The sequence below is a fragment of the Thalassophryne amazonica genome, chromosome 13, assembly GCF_902500255.1.
Source record: "Thalassophryne amazonica chromosome 13, fThaAma1.1, whole genome shotgun sequence".
NCBI classification, from domain to species: domain Eukaryota; kingdom Metazoa; phylum Chordata; class Actinopteri; order Batrachoidiformes; family Batrachoididae; genus Thalassophryne; species Thalassophryne amazonica.
Window position 1 is genome coordinate 63,471,789 of NC_047115.1, and position 21,882 is coordinate 63,493,670.

The 21,882-nt window shown below is 39.5% G+C and overlaps 1 long non-coding RNA gene across 1 annotated transcript in view; it reads right to left on the reverse strand.

The window, feature by feature from the left end:
- The window catches only part of LOC117523275, a 45,186-nt gene extending 23,852 nt beyond the window's left edge, over positions 1-21,334 (reverse strand). The window contains exon 1 of the long non-coding RNA XR_004564462.1: positions 20,944-21,334. This is a non-coding gene — a long non-coding RNA (uncharacterized LOC117523275). The remainder of the gene's footprint in view (positions 1-20,943) is intronic.
- Positions 21,335-21,882: the final 548 nt, after the last annotated feature.

A 21,882-nucleotide genomic window follows, 5' to 3' on the forward strand; every position in this document is an offset into this window, starting at 1 on the left:
GGCTGGTTCCCATTTTCACATTAGCAGAAATCTGTGGTTTTTGAATGTCATGATGCCAAAACCTGTAAGAAGAAGATTTCCCATCTGACAGTACAAATGCTCTAAAGTCAAACATGAGATTATTTCCACTGGTTCAGTCAGTGAGCTTCATGTCAAACCTGTGTGTTATGGCAAATGGACTACAGTAATATGTTGGTTAAAAAAGATAGAGGACTGCATCTTCGAGGAAAGCCACTTTTAACTGCAAAACATGTTTTGAAGAGTGACTGCAAGACAAGGTTATACATCGCACACCTATGGGAATACCACCCATGGTTCTTTGTTAAATTCAAAGCAATTGCATTTTTAGTTCAATTAAGAACTAGGTAGAATGGCTCCAATGGCTATACTTTAATTAAAATATAGCTAACAAGGCAGATAAAAGAGCTGTTTAGAAAAATTTTTTCCCTTGTCACTCACATTAGTTGAAATTCCAAGCAAAATGGTAGAGTCAACACGTTGTTTTAACAAAATGCATTTGAATCATGATTTAGGGAATAACCCTGCTGTGTCTGATGATTTGTGGACGTTAATGCTGGATTTTACGGTCACAAATTTTTTTTACAACATATATTTGCAACCATAATCCAACATTAACGTGCGCAAATCATCAGACACAAGGGGGTTATTCCCATTCTAATCAAATTCCATCGTTTGCACAGTTTATTTTTCCGTAAATCGTCAAAGGGTGTGGCTGCTCAACAAAGCTTACCGTACCAACAGCGTCTTCATGCCAAACTGGAGATTCTGTGAGCAGACCCACAGATTTCTCCATCTCGTCAACTGCATTGAGTAATTCTGTATCAAAATCTACATCAATACTTTCATATGGTAGTTTAAATTCACCTATTTCGGCATTGTCGTCGCTGCACTGGTTTCTCTTGCTCTCAACTGACAGTGTCATTATTGACATCTGCATAGCAACACTGTCAGGGCATGGAGTAATATATGAAATGTGAAACGGTTGAATATTTTGCCACAGTCAACGTGATATTTTATGGTCTGAAATCTCACATGATTAAACAATCAGAATTGCAGAACAGATGTAATTGGATTAGAATGACTCTTCTAGCCTGCTTGCAGAAAATTATATTTGTCCTATTTAACAATAAGTGAACTGAAAAATATACAAGCCCCCCCCACCCCCCCAAAAACCCATAATAAAATAAATGTCACGCTGGCTTTGTTGGCACTTTTCGTTTGTTCTGACAAACATCAGTGGCTACCTCTGTAAGACACTCTAATGGTCAGTACAACAAATAACTAAAAACAGGAGTTTGCAATGAAGTCACAAACTGTGGACATGGAGAGAAACAAAGAAAGAAAGAATGTATACAGCACTGAAATGTTCATTTCCACAGCGAGGCAGAATGTCTTTCTGCTTCAGTAGATGTTTTTTTTTTTTTTTAAGACAACCACTCAGGAATCCTGGTCATTCTCACATCATGAGTTTATATGAAAAACTAAATTATGGAGTTGAAATCAGTACCGGAACAAGCAGAGAATGAACAGGACATAAGACTGGACTAATGCCACATGGTCTGCAGGATCTCTTCTTACTCACGGGGTTCTTTCAGAAATGGAGCCAAAGCTCACTTTTACTGCAGACCATCACATTCACCACCACTGTGCTCGTGTCCTGTACATGTTCCACAAGGCACTTAATTTGTGACTCCAGCTGCTCTTTTCTCTGAAGCAGTGTAACTGGTCACTCAGTACCTGAATTCCTGAACAGTCAAGCTGAACATCCGCTGACTAGTTACTGCTCAACTCAGACGGTTTTACATTTACAGCTTCTTTGCCATGAACCTGGAATTAAACAATGGCACTTTCCATTACTTACAGTCCCACACTTAAGTATGTTCCACAGTCAACCAACCAAGCAAACGGCCACTGACCATCACCTTTGCCAGCACGTCTTTTCAGAAACCACAGGCAATATACTTTGACTGGACCGGATACCGATGTTTCACCTCAGGTCGGGATCTCAGGAAATCAACAGATTAAACAGTTTCCCAAAGCCGAAGGACAGTTTTTCAAATTACATATCTAGAATCCAAACATATCTCATCAATTTTTGAGAACCAGCCAATACGTACTTTTCCGTATTAAATACAAATCACTTTTGAAGCGACTGGTGTTGAACCATTTAACCACTAATCATGGCCCCTTCACACAGTGCAAAGTGTGGACGACGTGTGGACAAAATCTGAGAAACAGCATGAAACAATTCGAAATTAGCACACCACGAAACATCACGCTGACATGCAGGCATGCACGACGTCAGCGCGACGGTTCGTGCATGTGACAGTGTCTATTGAGCAGGAACAGCAGCTCATGCTGCTGCAGCTGCTCACATTGTGTTCCATGGGACGAGCTGCACCACATCATGCTGCTGATTTGGAGGAAAATGAAATAACAACCAGCTGTATAGTTAGTGAATATCACTGGTTGATATAAATAATACATAAAGGGGGACGCAATACAGAACCCTGTGGTTAAACAACCCTGGCTTAAACAAAAACAAAACAAAAAAAACCCCCCACAACATTCACAGGATTTGAACCCACACATCCTAATTACCAGACAGCAACTCTACCACTGCACCACAATCACTGTCTTGTAAAAGGAACATGAAATGGTTAAAATCAGCAAGAAGACAAATGTATTTTCTCAAAAAAGAAAAAAGCGCAGTGATAACTGACCAAACAGCATTTACTACAGTGTATTTCTGCTGATATGTGACTGAAAGTGGTGTATTTGTCGTACTGTTGGCCTGTCACATGGTCCTGCGGCGCACATCTCGCTGTCCTGTCAGACAGACGTAATGTTCAGATCGCCTGCTCCATGTCCAGATGAACTGACGGTCCGGTCCAGCTGGACCTGTCAATGTGTGCGCTCTCCAGCCCATCGCAAGCAATATATGTTTTTATGTTTTTGATGTGAGTAAAGCAAGCGAGCGCACACACGCCACGCCCCTGTCCGTTCAGCGCACAGACCAAAATGTCCATCTGTGACCAGATGAGATGCGCCTCGCCTGCGAGGGGAGGAGCGGGGGAGAGCGCGACACACACACACGTGTTGTGGGGGGAGCCAACGGCACGCCACATCTCGGCAACTCCACAGTCGTGTGGAACTTAGACAAATTTCACTCCTAGTACGACAGTAGTCATCTGCAGACTGCTGTCGTACCAAGAGTGCAACTTTTCTAAGTGCCATGCAAGCAGTGTTAGGTGTTTGTGTGTGTCACCTGGAATTTGGCCGTCACCTGCCTCAAGAGGGTGGGATGGGTTCGCACAGCGCACACTTTGTCTTTCAGGCGCTTGTGTGTGCAAATAGTCGTAGCAACAGGTGTTTGAGGCGTTGACAACAGGGACGATTTCACACGGTTTGCACACGATTTCTGCGTCAAGTGCACTAAGTGTGCACTTCATCCAAACGTCGCACTATGTGTGAAGGGGCCCTCAAATATGTAACACTTCATTTAAAACCTGTCTGGATTATCTTAAAAGCAGTCTGTTTTTTGGTATATAGAACATACAAAATCCATTTAAACCCAATTATCCTTAATCTGTGGAGGTTCAATCCACTTTAAATAATTTTATCATTGATATGTACAATTTAAAAGTAGAACATAATAGCTTGGTTCAAACTGAATCTCTAGGAAGTTGTTAAAAAGCAAAATACAGTCTTCTGTTGTCTAAAGAAGTTTTACGTAGATATTTACCGTACAGTTTGTTGCCAGGCCTCACCAGCAGCCAAGTGCATAATGACGTAGCTTTTACTAAAATCTTAAAAAACTTAACTCTTTCTACACTGAATGAAATACTTCATTCCAAATTAAATATAACTGTTACCTGTGCCACCGGCTGGCATAATGGTTTGATTACGAGTTAGGGTCTCACCTTTTTTAACAACACTTATCTATAGCTATGACCTTCCTGTTTGTATGTGTGTGTGTGTGTGTGTGTGTCAATGAGGTTTCCATTCTTTATGAATGCAGAAATCCTACCCTTTTCTTAACTCCCTCCTTTCCTCTTCTGTCCATTTCTCTCCATCCCTTCCACTCCTAAATCAACACTGTAGCAACTTCAGTTGGCAGATATTTTGATGAGGGTCCTGAATACTAACAGAACTGATGGTCTGTAAAACCAGAACTGTGATAATTAACACTGCTGGCTGCTAAATGACTAAATGGCAGGGTAATGTTCCTCACTATCCTCAGGTGAAAAGTAACAGAAACTTGGAAGAGGCTTTGTCCTGGTTTTCCTGTCAGTACTGTGTAATGAAGTTGTTAAAGCTGCTGACAGAATGTCTAACAAAGATGCTTCTTTAACTCTCTCAGAATCTTTACAACTTTTAGTTGTCCTGTGATGTTATGTTGGCAAACCCTGCATACGTACACATACTCTATAGTTCATGTAGGTGTACTTGTGAACACACTCCTGCACTGATACATTCAATTTCCCTTCTATCACTGTTGAACTATCGTTTGCATTGCAAACCTGAGATTTGCACTTGCATTAGTAATAAGTGACACAATAAACCCACAGAAAGACTGGAATTTGCTCTTCAAATCAAGTCAAACAGATCTTACTCAAACAACAAGCAGCTCAGCCAGCCTATGAAAGCTGCTAAATGTCATGGTCTTCAGGGAACCAGTTGAAGGCACTTAAAGCCCAATAAAATTTACAGTGTGAAAGTTGAAAGTGCTGTGGTAGTGCTCGATTTTACACACTAAAATACATACCATGACATTTTCAACTTTCGTGCCAGTATCAGTATTATATTGTAGTATAGTAGTTAAGCCTAAACCATAGAATATAGTGCTGCATTCTACTGATTAAATAATGATTTTAATTGAATGCTCTACTCTAGATTTTGAAGATTAATCAAAATGAAATCAGGTTTTGAAACAAATCACAAAGGCCATTATGATTACACGTTACAAATTACAATTGTTGCTGCTGTTCAGATCATCTTCACTAATACATGTCAACTACCAGCAAGTGTGAAACTCGAACAATGAGGATGTCTGTTCCCACCTAATCGGACAGAGGACATAGAGGAGCACGATGTGTTTCAGGAAAAAGCTACTTCACCTCAGGGAGCTTTGGTGGTTGCCCCTGTAAAGCAAATGTTACACTATGATGGATTAAGGATGTATGAAGAGCTGACACACATTTTGGATTTCCATTTGTGTTTGTTTTGTCCCGCAAAAGTCATTTTTCCATTCGCTAATTCCATTCCTTGTTAGCTGATGACTGCTGAATCAGTCGGAAAGTTTTGTGCATGCTCAAAACTTTGAGGAAACATCAGGTGGAGAGTTTTCCGAGTGCCTGCACATTTTGTTTACCATTTTGTACTCAACTTGTTTTTTATTTTCACAATGATCATGTTCAATAACAATCATCAGTTATTGAAGTATTAGCAAAGGAGCTGAAAAATTCACACAAGTTTTGTTCAACAAAATTAGTTGAATGTTATCTATCCAACTGGATACAGTGTGCTACAAGCCATGACTTGGTTCTTATGCATACCAAAGAAAAAGTAAGTCAAATAATTGGGTTGTGAGATCTTTCTCCAGACAGACAGAGGACACAACATCAGTTCATCTTTTTCCCATCTTTCCCACATGCACATTTATGAACATTATTACAGAGTACTCGTGTACTAATTTTTTAATGTACTATAAATATTTATATTTACTACTCAAGGCACCACTTCCTGAGTTCCTAAGAGAAACTATGACTGCCCATGCTGTCACACATCCCACAGAATAAACTCCAGTTTGTTGTGGACATTCTGAACAATCAATCATCATGGTTTCTTTTGATGTAGCTAATTTCAACAAAACAACATAAAAACACTACATTTTGGCCAAGGACGCCATGCTGAACAGGATCAAACATCTACAGCTGGCCGAGTATCAAATGTACAGCAAGTTACAAGAACTTGTGCCCCTGTGCGATTTCACTTAAATGTCAAATGATTCAAAATTTTAATCACATCTCAAAAATTGCTTTATGTCTAAATTGAGAAGTAGAGCATTTCCTCTCACAAAAATAAAAAAAAATACTTTAGAAAGACTATGTTGGCAGCACATAACCCAATTGCAAACAATGCCTCATTACAAGTATACATACCTGTTAATATAAACACAATTATCATTTTTTACAGCCAGTGGTTTAGACAGAGAATGACACAAGAATATTCCTAAGTCACTGAATATGGCTTAGAGATCAGTTAAATTAATCAGTAATAGAAATAGTATGGTGCAGTCTGGTGATTTTGTTGAGGGCAGGTTCATGAAAACAAAGTGACAGTAACCAAAACAGACTGGTGAGGGAAGCTTCCAAGGTCCCAGTGACAATTCTGAAGGAGTTCCAACCTTCTGTGGATGTGACTGGAGAACGGAGACAAAGTACTTTTGCCTGTTGCTTTAACAGTAACGTCATCGTACAGTACAGTGACACACAGTGAGACTTACATAAATACAAGATGTGAAATTTCAGCTGCAGTTTGCCAGAAGACAGACTTTAACAGATTAAATTTTTTTGTATTAAAAAAAAAAAAAAAAAAAAAAAAAAGCCCTACTTTGTGCCACACTAAGATGAAGCTGTAACTGATGAACAGCTAAAAGTTGCCCAATAACTAGTTTCTCCAGTCACATCCATATAAGTCTGGAACTCCTGAGTAGTCAATGAATTCTTGGAAGCTTCTCTCACTAGTCTGTTTCATTTACTATCACCTGTTATTGAGCTGAGTGAGCTCTAAATAAAATTGTCACACGCCACCATATGATTTCTACTTGTTGACTGATTTGATTGAAATCAATCCCAACAGATATTCAGCAACTTGGAAATGTTCTTGTATTCATTTTTCGTGACATGACTTTAAAAAATGGCTATAACAGTGATGATTATATGTTATATTAAAGGCTTTGCATCAATATCTTTCCAAAGAAGTTGTTTTTGACTGTTCATCAGCACTAGTTCAAATTAGTGAGCGGTGATAACATTTCGAACCATTTGACAGTTAAGTGATATTGTGCAGTGGTTATTCACTTCTGCTCTACCTGGTAAGTCTTTGTTGTGTGCACAATTGTTTGAACTTATTTTTATTTATTTATTTTTTTAATTAGGGTGTTCATTTCATATGTATATTAAAATGTAGTCACCCACATGTAATTGACAACTTCTCTGTACTTCAAGGGTTCCCTTTGACATACATCTCTTTTTAATTAACTCTTTTACAGTATAAGCAGCTGCAGGTGACAAATACGAGGTCTGTCAATAAAGTATAGGTCCTTTTTATTTTTTCAAAAACTATATGGATTTCATTCATATGTTTTTACGTCAGACATGCTTGAACCCTCGTGCGCATGCGTGAGTTTTTCCACGCCTGTCAGTGACGTCATTCGCCTGTGAGCACTCCTTGTGGGAGGAGTCGTCCAGCCCCTCGTCGGAATTCCTTTGTCTGAGAAGTTGCTGAGAGACTGGCGCTTTGTTTGATCAAAATTTTTTCTAAACCTGTGAGACACATCGAAGTGGACACGGTTCGAAAAATTAAGCTGGTTTTCAGTGAAAATTTTAACGGCTGATGATAGATTTTGAGGTGATACTGTCGCTTTAAGGACTTCCCACGGTGCGAGACATCGCGCAGCGGTCCCAGGCGCCATCGTCAGCGTGTTTCAAGCTGAAAACCTCCACATTTCAGGCTCTATTGATCCAGGACGTCGTGAGAGAACAGAGAAGTTTCAGAAGAAGTCGGTTTCAGCATTTTATCCGGATATTCCACTGTTAAAGGAGATTTTTTTAATGAAAGACGTGCGGACGGGTCCGCGCATCGGGATGCAGCCAGCATGGTGCGGCGGCACAGGAAAAACACCTCCGTGTTGATAACCATTTGTAAAATCCAGGCGACTTTTGATGGCTTTCAGTGGAGTGAGTATATGAGAAATTGTTTAACAGCTGGACATGTTCCAACTTGTCCTTAAGGCTTCCAACGGAGGTGTTTTTCCTGTGGCGGAGCGTCACGGCGGCTGCGAGCCGACGCTGCAATCCGTCCGCACGTCTTTCATTAAAAAAAATCTCCTTTAACAGTGGAATATCAGGAAAAAATGCTGAAACCGACTTCTTCTGAAACTTCTCTGTTCTCTCACGACGTCCTGGATCAATAGAGCCTGAAATGTGGAGGTTTTCAGCTTGAAACAGGCTGAAGACGGCGCCTGAGAGCGCTGCGCGACGTCTCGCACCGTGGGAAGTCCTTAAAGCGACAGTATCACCTCAAAATCTCTCATCAGCCGTTAAAATTTTCACTGAAAACCAGCTTAATTTTTCGAACCGTGTCCACTTCGATGTGTCTCACAGGTTTACAAAAAATTTTGATCAAACAAAGTGCCAGTCTCTCAGCAACTTCTCAGACAAAGGAATTCCGACAAGGGGCTGGACGACTCCTCCCACAAGGAGTGCTCACAGGCGAATGACGTCACTGACAGGCGTGGAAAAACTCACGCATGCGCACGAGGGTTCAAGCATGTCTGACGTAAAAACATATGAATGAAATCCATATAATTTTTGGAAAAAATAAAAAGGACCTATACTTTATTGACAGACCTCGTATAATGTTATGCTAAAATACCTTTGGCCGTATATGAGCATAAAAATAGGAAACAGAATGTGACCTTTTGACCTCTTAAAATAGATCTGTGTCCCAAGACTCTGGCAGTAATAGGATAGACTTATGCTGAACACAGACAGACAGACAGATGGACGGATGCAAGGTCTTAGCAATACCCGATAGCCATATTTTGGCCTTCTGTTAATCCCCCCCCCCCCCCCCCCCCCCCACACACACACCAGGAGCCAGTCCTACCCTTTAATTTATCTTCATGTACGGATTTCTGCACATTTTTCTTTCTCTGTACATATACTTCTCCCAAGTGAGAATTGCACCGTTATGTGTATAAACAGTTTTAAGTCTGATTTGGATTTAAATATGTTCACTAATGGGAAAATGTGATCATTTTCCCCTGTATTTGCTGCCCATTTACAGCCAATATAAATTATTCTGCAAAAGCATTCAGTACCCTATTGTTTTTGATGATTTTCATTATTCGTATGCCATAAGTTTGTAGGTCCTTGTGGGAAAATGCTGGAGAATTCTGCAGAGCTGTAGGGTCTCTAAAGTGCCCAGTTTGTGAATTCCTGTGACTGACGTCTTGTACCTTCCCTCAGGATTCATTTAGAGTCTTGCAGATTCCTTACTGCTCAGTGCCCAAGATTAAATCTGGCCAAACTTCAAGCTTAGACTGTTTTCCAGGAATTCATATGCAATCTGGATGGAGGACTTGCAGACACAGACACAACTGGTGATCTTAATGGATTGTGAGAGTTCTTCCACAACCACAGAAAGTTGCTGTGATTGTATAGCAGTTGCCAGTATTCAGAGGAGGTGGTGTTTCATATCTGAGGGTACTTTAAATATCATCTAGAAGAGTTGCACTGCAAAGCTTGACAGAGTCTAAGCTGTAAAGGGAGCTGAGAAAGGAGGATGTGTTCAGAATTTGATCAGGTAAGTTACTAGGTATGGTCTAGTGACCCTCAACCTGTTGACAGAGGAACAAAAGTACTTTGTTCCTCCAAACCTATACCTCATCCCACTGGAAGACATTTCATTCCTGACAGATGCCCCTGCTGTACTGTCATGTTGGGCTGCCTACTTTGAGTAGCTGTACAATGCTGATCCTCCTGCTAAGATGTTAGACATGTTCAGTGCCAGGTCTCTTGTGGCCAATTCTCCAGTCAACTATGAACCAATAGATATTTGTGAAATTGCAAAGCCTGTGAAACAGCTGAGGGTAGGGAAAGCTCAACAGACCCACGGCATTGGAACTGAGCTCACAGCTGGGAGGAGATGTTGTTGTCCTGGTATAGGAAACAATCTTTGTTTCAGTCTGGGAGACAGGCATCATCCCTACAGACTGGAAAAAAGGACTTTTTCCAATCTGGAAAGGAAAGGCTGATCACATTGACTGCAACTACTAGAGGGACACTGCACTGCTCTCTGTGGCAGGGAAGGTACATGCACAGATGATTCTTAATAGGATTATGCTGCTACCTTCTACTCAATGACTGGAACAGTCTGAGAATTTTGAGATGTTGCTGGGCATCATAGTCAGCCTATACACAGATACTGTGAGTGTTATATGGAGTGGAGGCAGAGACTCAGTTTTCTCAGTGAAAACTGATGTTCGTCAGAGATGTGTTCTCGCTCTTATTCTGTTCAGTGCTTGCATGAACTGGGTGTTTGGTATGGTTGTCGAGACCAGAGATTTAGGTGCTTTTGTTGGCAAGGAAAGGTTACTGACCTTGACTTTGCAGAGAATACTGTGATCCTTGCAGGAACAATGGATACCCTGATTGTAGAATTTGGGAAACTGAGTGAGATGAAGATCCGGGCTTTTAATGACTCCCTGGACTCAGCCATCAGAAGTGTATGTGCATGTGGTGAAACTGTTGAACTTGTAGAGACATTCACTTATCTCAGTAGTGATATTCATGTCTCTGGATCCTCGGCCTTTGAGTCAGAGAGACGTGTGAAGAGCTTATGGAGTCAAAAGGTCAATCCACAGAGGTGTTTGGAGATGCAAATATCTTTGCAAGAGAATGAAGGCCCAAGTCTTGAGGGTGCTGATGCTTCCTGTCTTTCTGTATGGTTATGAGACTTGAACAATAACCAGTGACCTAAGGTGATGACTGGATGCCCTTGGTACTACGTCTCTTTGGAGGATCCTTGAATGGCCACGGTTACACAGGCAGACTAAGATGAGGAGTATCACTTGCATTGTCAGGGAATGTCAGCTTCAAACATTTTGGCCATGTAGCATGTTTCCCTGTGCATTATCCAGCACATAAAAGTGCCTGAGTGTTCAGGACCACAGTGGCTACAGAAAGCCAAGGGGATGCCCACACTTCTCCTGGCTGAGGTATATGGTTATTTTTGAGAGTTGAGGGTGGACTGGCCGTCTGCCTGGGTGGTTGCCATCCAGGTTCCCAAGGCAACTCTTTGGTGTCATTGCAGAAGACCAGTAAAAGTGTCAATGTGAGCATTTTACATTAAACTAAACGAAAAAAGATAATTGTGGTAATTTAGGAGGGAAAATGTTATATTCAAGTAAAAAAAGACCTCAGTAAGAATAACCTGATAGTAAAAGACCAAACTTGAAAGTTCAAAATGTTATTAAAGAAAGTAAAATGTGAGAGAAATTTCATATATCTCCAAGTCAGAACAAGTTGGGATGATACTGGGTGGTGGGGTGATCCTTACATTTACTGGCTTCCCTCACTAGTCTCTTTCCTGCATGGTCACTCAATTTTTGAGAACTGCCTACCTGACACAGCGTTATCAATACAGTAATTTTTCAATTTCAATTTGTTTTCATTTATATAGTGCCAAATCACAACAAGGTTGCCTCAAAGCGCTTCACACAAGTAAGGTCTAACCTTACCAACCCCCAGTACCCTATACTTTGTATGAATTAATGACTGATATAAATTAATGTTTCTCAAAATTTTTCTGACCAACAACCATTTAATAATAATAATAATAATAATAATAATAATAATAATAAAAACCTTGCAGACCACCAAACTCCACCAAATCTTAAAAAATAAGTCTGCTTACCGCTCCAACAGTACATTACAACCTAATATCAACATCTTTACAAATAGCTTTGTTTCCTCAGTCACAAACACTTTGGAGTCATTTTTATACAAACTGAGAAACCCTTTTAGCTTAGAATAATAATATCTATCTATAAAGCAAGAAACATCTGAGTGTGAGTATGTGGCTCACATATCTCTCTGACTGTCAGATCGATCTCAACTTTCGGATATGGCTTGCACATGGCACAATGATACGCATTATGTATTCTAAAAAATTTGGGGATAAATGTTCAAAACCTTTATTTCGCAACTTTTATTTTGATCCACATTGTAACATTCGTACTTCCAACATGGCGTGGCTCGCCGATGTTACTGGTAGCAAAGTTAAACATCAGAAGTAACACATTACCGGCATTAACTTTAAGTAATGTCTCCCGGGTTCTGTACTTACTTGAGGCCTCCTGCTTATTTAAAATTGTGGAGGCATCAGGAATGTCAATTTTAAGTACCCCCACACACACACACACACAAAAGATAAATAGTTCATCTTTACTATCTTGCAAATTTTGGTTTATTTGTTACATTTTATAGCATGATCTCGTTATAAAACTTCCATAATACTCCCCCACGCATTGTATTACTTTGACTTCAACTGCCTGCCCCATAATGTATTGTGGGATGGGCTGAACACTCAGGAAGTGACGCCTGTTCTCTCCTTGGCAACCCTGAGTTCAGTCTCGCACAGCCGGAGACCCCTCCTCAAACACAAAGAGCTCAGAGACCTGGGTGAACACAAACAATCTGGTTTCTATATCGACACACAGGGAAAAAAGTGCATTCAACTCCCTCCCTGTCTGTCTGCTCCCAATGGCAGTACCACCAGACTGTGCATTTACAGCACATCACATGAAAATCAAAGGAAATGACCAGAAGGTCACACTGGTGAAGACATTTCTGTTGTTCAACTGGTTAAGAAACTGCAACTAGTCACCGAAATGTCATGGGTAGGTGAGTGGTTCGTTCAGCTTGTCCGTATTAACAGTTTAACTCCATTATGGGACACGACCAGTGCGTTTTGAAAAGTGCAACAATGACAACATCTGGCATCTCCAGCTAATCTAAAATGATACCGTATGTGGCTCAATCAAGCAGGAAATTGGAAATAAAAAATAAACCCACACAGAAACAGTAGTTCAGCTACGAGCTAAATGAATGGTGGAGAATGTAAACGTCTAGCAAATCGCTCCATGAACAATTAACGTTAATGACTCTGGAGGAATAATGACAACTCACACAGAGCATCAGTGATAAAACCACCAACACAGCTTCTCAACCACAAGGTGCTCCCCAAAAGATTAAACGTTGTTACTAAGGCTTTTCTTTTAAATGCTATTCAGTGGTTCGAAATATTTGGAATATATCTCCACATTCCTCACTTCTTTCTGCCTGGGAACGGAACTGATCATGATCCCGGGGGGGGAAGGTTTGCCCCTGCCTGGGCCTGGATTGTACTTCATCCCGTCTGCAACTGTCCTCCCTCATCCCATCTGCATCTGTCCTCCCTTTTTTGATCCCTTTTGGCCCATTTTTTGATAATCTGTTTGTGTTACTTTAGTCTGCGGTTTTGTTTTCTGTTTATCATTTATTTTCTGTTCATCATACTGCAGTTATGTCTCTAGTTCCACTTTAGTTTCTGCCCAGCCTCTGTTTTTTTCCATTGTGTAATCATTAGTTGTATCACCTGTTTGTTTTACTGTTGTCATATGTTGAATTATCTGTTTATTTTTGCCACTTGTAAGTTTACTTCTAATTTAGTCTGAGCCTTTATTTATGTTGTTGATCTCTTTTCAGTACTTACATTTGTTCTCCGGTTAATTCTTTGTTCTTTCATGTTGGGTCTTCTTTATTTTATTTATTTATTAGAACTTTGTTCAGCTTTGGTTTTGGTATTTTATTTCGATCACTGTGGTTTTAGGTTCATCATTTAGTTGGCTCCCGTTCACTTTGCTTTTGTCTGACTACACACTCTTGGCTGGTGTTCAGGGTTTGGTATGGGTGTGTCATGTTCCTTCTGTTTGCCACACCCCCCTTGCACATTGTGCTCCCACACCTGTGTCTCCTTCTTTAAATCTCCTATCTTATTTAAGCCCTTTGACTTCACCACCATCCCGCCAGTTTGTTGCGATCATTTGTATCCACAGTCCAGCCTTTTGTCTAGTCCTGTTTTTGCATTGCCGTGTGTTGACCTTGCCTAGTTTCTTGGATCTGCATTTGCCTTAGCCCTAGTTACTGAACCCTGCTTGTTTTTGACCACGCCTTTTGTCTCATGCCTGCCTGCACCTCTGCATTGCTGCCTGTCTACTTGTGTACCAAACCACTGCTTTGCTACCAGACAAAGCCTTTTTAGTTTAGTGATTACCTTATCCAAGAAAGCCAGTCACCCAGTTATAAATGAACATGTTGAACACAAACCTCCAGCTGTTGATTACCACCAGGCAAACAACAACAAGTATTCAAATAAATCAATTACTCTGTTTTTCACCCTTCTGACAACCTGAACCCAACAACTCAACATTACTCAATATGCTAAAGATTGCACCATTCTGTTATTTTGCAAAGACAGACATATCAGTTTGAGTCCAACAGAATTTGAACTTGGTTATCATCATTAAAGTCCTTTCCAAAAATTTAAACATCTTCAAGGGGAAATTTAACATTTTTCAACTTGGGCTCTATTTTTTTAGACGTTGTGTAAGTCATCTTTTCATTCTTGACAAAAACTAAATTAATCAGCCAATGTTTCATGCAGTGATTTAGAATGCAAATAATGGCACGGACAAACCAGCTTTATAATGTATGTTATGGTAAGGAGCAAATAAAAACACACAGGCTTGGAACCCTGTGCCATTTTCACAGGAATAGCACTAATTATTATCTATCTGTTTTGGCCTTTCATCCACACTATTTTGCCAATTTAATTTAACCTTTATTTAACCAGGTTAGTCCCATTGAGATCAAGAGGGTGGTGGCCAAGTGGTTAATGCACTTGGTTTCAGTGCAGAAGGATCCGTGTTCAAATCCCACCCCTGCCACATTTCTCCATGTAATGTGGAGTTGCGTCAGGAAGGGCATCCAGCGTAAAACTTGTGCCAATTCAACATGCAGATCCACCTTGGATTTGCTGTGGCGACCCCGAGTGCAAACAAGGGAGCAGCCGAAAGGACTTACTAGTCCCATTGAGATCAAGATCTCTTTTGCAAGGGAGATGTGGGGGAATGTTTCCAATTCATCTATCCTGCATGTCTTTAAATGTGGGAGGAAAGCCACGCAAATATGTGAACATATAAAGTCTACACAGAAAGGCTACAGGTGGGAATTGATCCTATGACCTTCTGGCTGTGAGGCAACAGTGCTAACCACTAAGCCATCATGCTGCCACCCACCCAGCCCCATCCCAAAACTGTGCTGTTCAAAACTGCACTCCAGAGTGGAACAAAACTGACTTAGTTAGTTACTCAAAGCGCTCAGAGCTATGGCTTTACAAAGGCATTTTTAAGCTTTTTTTCCCTTTTATTTAAAACTCTGTGCCTTTCTGCGTGTCCTCGCTAAAAACAGCTGATCCACAACGGGTTATCAACAAATACTAACTCTTTTCTTTTTCCACTCAAATGCCCCAAATGTCTCTTTCTGAGGACAACATGACGTAAAACAAAAAATTATAAAACTTTCCTACCTGTCAATCTGGTCGTGTTTTCTGCATAAATAAATGCTATCCATTCTTCTGATCATACAGCAAGTCAGGGGCAAATCCACGTGAGGAGTGTTGGGGGGGTGGGAGGGATGAAGCTCCCCACAACAGCCTTAGATTAAAAGCCCCCTTTTGAAGACATTGTTTCATACTATTACTTATAATAATAATAATAATAATAATCAATTTCAACAACTAAAATGTTTAGACAGAATTTAGCAGTTACATTTATAAACAATGTTGATTAGAAATTGTAAGTTTTTTACCGTTATAATGCTGTCAACAGTTAAATGAAGTCAAGAAAAATGTCTTATTTTAGTTTATAAAACAAGTGTTTATGTTCACTGAAGTCACGAAAGGGCGACTATAAAATGAGTTTGGGCAAAAAACAGGTTATCATTTTCATGTTGAGAAGGCAGGAGGTTGTTGTCGGCAGCTGCTGAAAGTAACTAATAAAGTAACTAGTAATCTAAATTAGTTACTTTTAAAATTGAGTAATCAGTAAAGTAAGTCACTTTCAAGGAGTAATGAGTAATTGGATTACTTTGTTAAGGTAACTGTGGCGACACTGGTCTATCGCGATTGGACTACAAACTAGGTGGCCATCTTGTACTGAATGTACATATGCGCCAGGAAGTGAACACGTGGCCAGCGCACCTGTGCACGTTACCTTCCTGGTCCTGACACCAGCCCAAAGCAGTAATTATCCAACATCATATTTTGGACTGAAATATCACTATGGCAACTACAAGAACTATTTGATGGACAAAACATTGCCTACTGCACTTCTGTTGAGCATAGCGTATTGTTATTCAGAGAAAGAACAGTGATTCTAAAACCTGCAATGAAGGTGAATCGTCCTAAAACTATAACTTTTTAATGTCCCTGAGTTCCTGCTACAAGTAATAAAGGCATTATTTCTGGAAAATGTAACTTCAGAGTGACAAGGAGTTTGTGGAATTGAAAAGCACACAGAAAAAGAAGGATGGAAGAAGACTTTAAAAAACATGTTTTATGGCAATAAATGGTTTCCAGTATAATTCCATAAATGTGCACACAGTACATAATATTTCCACAGACAAAGGCTGATTATTACAGACCTTATTAAATCAAACAGTGAAAAATGGTTAAACACCTACTTCCTTTCATACAAGTGGGGAGCCTCTGAAGAAAAAAGGCTGGAAACCAAGATAATGTACTTTTTGGCAAATTCTTTGGAGTACTGCAAAGGGTTCTGAAACATACTATAACAGAAGAACTATAAGCTTTCTGTTCTTGTTTTACATGTTTGAAAATTCTTTGTTGTACTTTATTTATTTGATCTTTTTTTACTGTTAGAATGGCCTACGCAGCTGATCAACTCCCTGAGTTTGGTCTGCTTGAGGTTTCTTACCAAAAAAAACACCTGAGGGACTTTTTCCTGACCACTGCTACCTGTGTGTTTGCTCTGGAGAGTTGGCAAGGTTTAGACCTTACCTTTTTTGAAGTATGTTGGGGTGACTTATCTTGTGATTTGGCCCTATATAAATAAATTTAAGTCTGTTGCGGTACGAGGTTCCAAATAGAGTGTAATGCCGTCTGAATATTTTGGGACTGACAACTGACAACTTATGCCTGAAATGGACATTTTGCATATGTGTGTGTATGTATTTTGTGGGCATCTGCCTTCTTTCTTCTGCCTTGCCTTACACCTAAATAAAATACATTTTAAGTTCATTCTACCAGCTCTCACATGCACTATTATACTTGTGATTAAATATAAATAAATAATATATACATACTGACTTAAAGGCTCCAGCTCCCCACCCCTGTGGACCTTAATTGGAGTAAATCGGTACAAAAAATGGATGGATGAATGGATGGGTATTGACTTGAGTCATGGTTTTCTCCCATGCTGTTTCTTGCTGTTTTGCATCTCCAGCCTTCTTGTTGTTGTATGCTTGCATGAGGATTTCCAATTCCAGTAATGTGAAATGAGATTAACTTTTTTTTTAGGTTGTGATGGTGAATCTCGGTCTCTAGGCTCTATTAAAGCTGCCTTTTGTGTGCATACTTGACTCAGAGTGAACATACTCTGAGTTGATTAAAATAACTGAAATCAGCTGTTCTGGAACTAAAAACTTTCCCATCTCAGGGTAAATCAACTCAGAGTTCACTCTCTGAAACAGGCCCCTGGTGTTACTTGCACACTTGTTTTGACATTGTGTATTTCCATCAAATTCAAGCCAAAACAGGTATTTATACATGAGTAGGATAAAGAATGTTCATAGATTGCTGAAATATGACAGACCTGAACAAATGTCATAATTTTCCCAAACAAGCATGTTTTAAATGTTTAAATGTCTGCTATTCCATTTGCCCTATTCGCCCTATTGAGGTTTCAAATCCCGCAAAACTTCAGAGGTCACTGCTCTGCGAGATGTCACCAACACTGAGAAACACACTGAGACTTTCAGATAACTCTGCAATTACCCGCTGCACACTGACAACAGCATTAACATCGCAAGGTAAAATTTTTTGTACATTGTGCCTAAAACTCTCATGAATATATTATCTACTGTAGGTTTTTAGACGTTGTTATTGTGTTTTGTTTTATGCAAACATGCGAGAAGCTCAAGTGAGTTCACTGTTATTTACAATGAGAATTGCTTCCTGTTAATGTCATTCTGGGAGAAAGTGAAGTTTGCTCTCTTAACGCCCTGCTTATTGTGCTTTACAACACTGTTTGTACTGTTTGTTCCAGAGTAATACATATAAGATGTATGAAATTCAGATAGCATTTGTGAAGTTCCACATAGGTTGAAGACAGCAGACATCAAATATTTGGAATATTTGTTTTAGCATGTTTTCCGGGGTCTCGTGCATGCAGTCTGTTATAAATGTGATCAAAGGCATAAACAAAAATTCCATTTTGGTAGTATAATGTTCATTTGAAATTGTTATCATGTGGTTTCTCCATGTTGTTTTGACTGCAGTGCCTCTCTGGCACGCAAGGGATTATGGGATATCTCAATAGGGCGAATGAGCTTGTCGATGCACCTCCTGCCACATGATGGCACTCCGAATGCCAAAGAAGAAATAAACATGCATGTATTTTTAGTTTCAGCCATGTGTCGTAATCGTTTCGAGTCTCTGCTTTGAATGAAAACAAGTTACTATGGACTAGTTCTCAGAGTTCTATAATACCAAGTCCGTAATTAACATTCAAGTTGTATCGTAATGCATCAGTGGACAGCAGTGCCGCAGGACGGCTACGAACGCAAGGTAAGCAGCTAACTGTGAAATCCTTTGACTTCTCCCTTGCTTCACTCGAAGTTGCCACGTCGATGTTGATTTGGCACAAGTTTTACACTGTGTGCTTTTCCTGACAGAACTCCACATTATGTGGAACCACGTGCCCTGGCAACAAGCGCTCTTACACCCTCCACTAACTGGAAAAGCAATCATTCTAAAATCTGTCTGTGCTCTCCATTTTAATGACATTTGTGTGAGTGTTTATGGGTTGGTGCAGACTTTACCTGAGCGCCCACTGGTGGCCATTTTTGGTTGATGAACACATCACCGAGGTCAATACAAATACATGTAACTTGATCAATTTTCAAAGGGGTCAGACTCGTCAATAATGTCAGTTTAATGTACAATGGTTCATTTCAGATCAGCTTGGTGTATAAATCTCATCGTTCCAGGCAATGATAGTCATCAGCTGGCTGTTAGAGGCAAGTTAGAGACAAAACAAAACCAGCTGAGTTGAATAAAAAGCAATACAGCCTGAGCTTTTTCCACTGGCGGCCGGTTGCTGAAGTATGAATTCTCGCCTTCAAATTCGCTGGAAGTGACCTATACTCATGCCAACACATAGCTTGTCACATACAATTACATTATATAGCCAGCTTAGTCTGTGATGGTGTTTCCATCCTAAATCATTACTGCACACATGAACAACTAGTACAGCAGATTAATGAAACAATCCTGCACATGGTGATACAAGCACCAAAGTTGGCACAAATACTCTTTTGAAAAAACCAACTAGCCACTTGAATTTTCAATAGGCGGCCAGGTAGGGGTCAACTGAAGAATTACACAAGGATCAAAATTAAAAATGCTCCAATCAAACTGAAAACTATACTACATTATTTGTCTGATCATAATGATTCCAACAAGGTATAGTTTGGACTATCTGTGACTGAATGTTCAGGAGTTTTGTGGTATAAAGAGCAAAAATGGTGACAAAGGTCAGTGTCAGTTTCAGTTTGTACAGGAGTCAAGAGTTAAAGTTGCTCCAATTTTGGTAAAAAGTGATGCAAATGACTGGTTGAGCTAATAGGATTAGTAAATGGAATAGTTTTGACTGTGTTGAATGCTTAGTCTCCAAGGTAAAGGTCAAACAAGGTCAATGTCTATTGGATTCAATGACATGTGACAAATGTTACCCTGTAACATGATAAATGGTCCAAACTATTCCTTTTTAGAACCCTGTTAACTCGACTAATAATTCACATTTTTTTAACCAAAATTGGAGCAAATTTAACTTTTGACCCCTGTACAAGCTGAAACTGACCTTTGTAACCATTTCTGCTGTTTTTACCCCATAACTCCTGAGCATTCAGTCATAGATAACCCAAACTATATATTTTTGGAATTGTTATGATCAGACAAATAATGTAGTGTAGTTTTCAATTTGACCCCTGTATAATTCTTCAATTGCCCCCTACCTGGCCGCCTGCTTGTATCACCATTTGCAAGATTTTACTCTAAATATTCTCTTAGCTGCTGCACTAAGCAACTTTTAAAAGTAGAGCCCAGGTTGAAAAAAAAATTGAACTTCTCCTTTAATGGCTGAACATGACCATTACTACCTCTGTCAAAGAGATTATGTGATCACCAGTGTCTGTTTATTGGATTATTAACAGGATTACAGAAAAAAAAAGCAGTGAAGAGATTTTAATGTAGCATGGTGGAGACCTGCAACACGGGACATGGAAGAACCCATTCAATTTTGGTACAGATCCGGATTAAGTATGGATCCTGTCTTTGATCCTTGACTGTGGATCGTGATTGCTTTGATGCTGACATCAGGATTAAAGCAATCATTAATCAGACAAAAGAGCAGCAATCAAGAAATAAAGCAGGAACACGATTAAAGATGAGCAATCAGGATCAGTCTTACTAAGATTTTTTGTTGATTAACCACAAATGCAAAATTATCACCAAATACCTGTAGTAAAAATTATTAAAAGTGATTTATTATGTGCTATTCCTACTAAGCAATGCTTTATTTATACACATTCTATTTACTTTCCCCCATCGATGTAGATACAAGAGTAAGAATGAATGAATGCATAAATATTTGTGAATTTAAGTTGGCATTCATTTTAAAATAAAACCTCCTGGCTGGTTTACATAGAGCATACATACATATGTATGTGATGTCTGTCGTTAATATGTAAGACAAGTGAACAAATCCTATAAAAGGACAAATTAACTCACCACAAACCTGAAAAGTAAGACAGAAGAGGACAACGGAGGAGTTGTGCCCCTTTTTGTCTTTCACGGTGATTTTAGCGGCGTCTCTCGTGAGGAAAACATTTATCTTGAAGAGGTCGGATGGAGGTCAGGATAAAAATTCTTCAGCTTCCGATCATTTTTTTTTTTTTTTTTTTTTTTTTTTTGGTGTTCTCCGTGTCCAGAGCAGGACGAAACTACTGATGAAAACACTTTTTAAAGTTTTTCGCAGGACCAAGCTTTTAATGTGGTCTTGTCTTCCCTGAAGTCTTCTTTCCGCTGTCTCGGCTGAGACTGTCCTCTGTCAACTCTGAAGGTTTTTGTAGGAAGAAAAGCGGACACAGTCCGGCCCCCTTTTCCCTGTCCAGCGTGTGTGTCAAGTTAGACAAAAAAATAAAATCCATGTTCGTAACAGGGAATTTCTGGTTAGTTCTCTTCAGAATATAAAAGGACAAAAAATAAATAAATAAATAAATAAATACAATACAATAAAATAAAATAAAAAAATACAATCGCAAATTAAAATATTTGTCACTGCGGGGTTCTATAAGCTATTACGGAAAAAAAAAATCACTTTGCCCTTCATGAAAATATAAAGAATCATTTGCAAAGAAAATTAAATAAACTACTTTTAAGTAAAACACACACACATACATGTCTGCAAATATAAACTTTACACATTGCACACGCACACAAAAAAAATTAGACATTAAAAAATGCATGCAATATTTCGTGATCATAGGCGGCAAAAGAAAATTTGAACTGGGGTGGGGTGCTGAATGAAGGTGTCCAGTGCGTCTCTCTCTGTTAAATCCTGCTTGACCAAGTATATCTGTTTCATTTAAGCATTTGTTTTTGCAAATATTTATAAAATCAGACTTATTTGGTTTTATAACCAGTCCCAGCAGAAGACTGCCCCTCCCT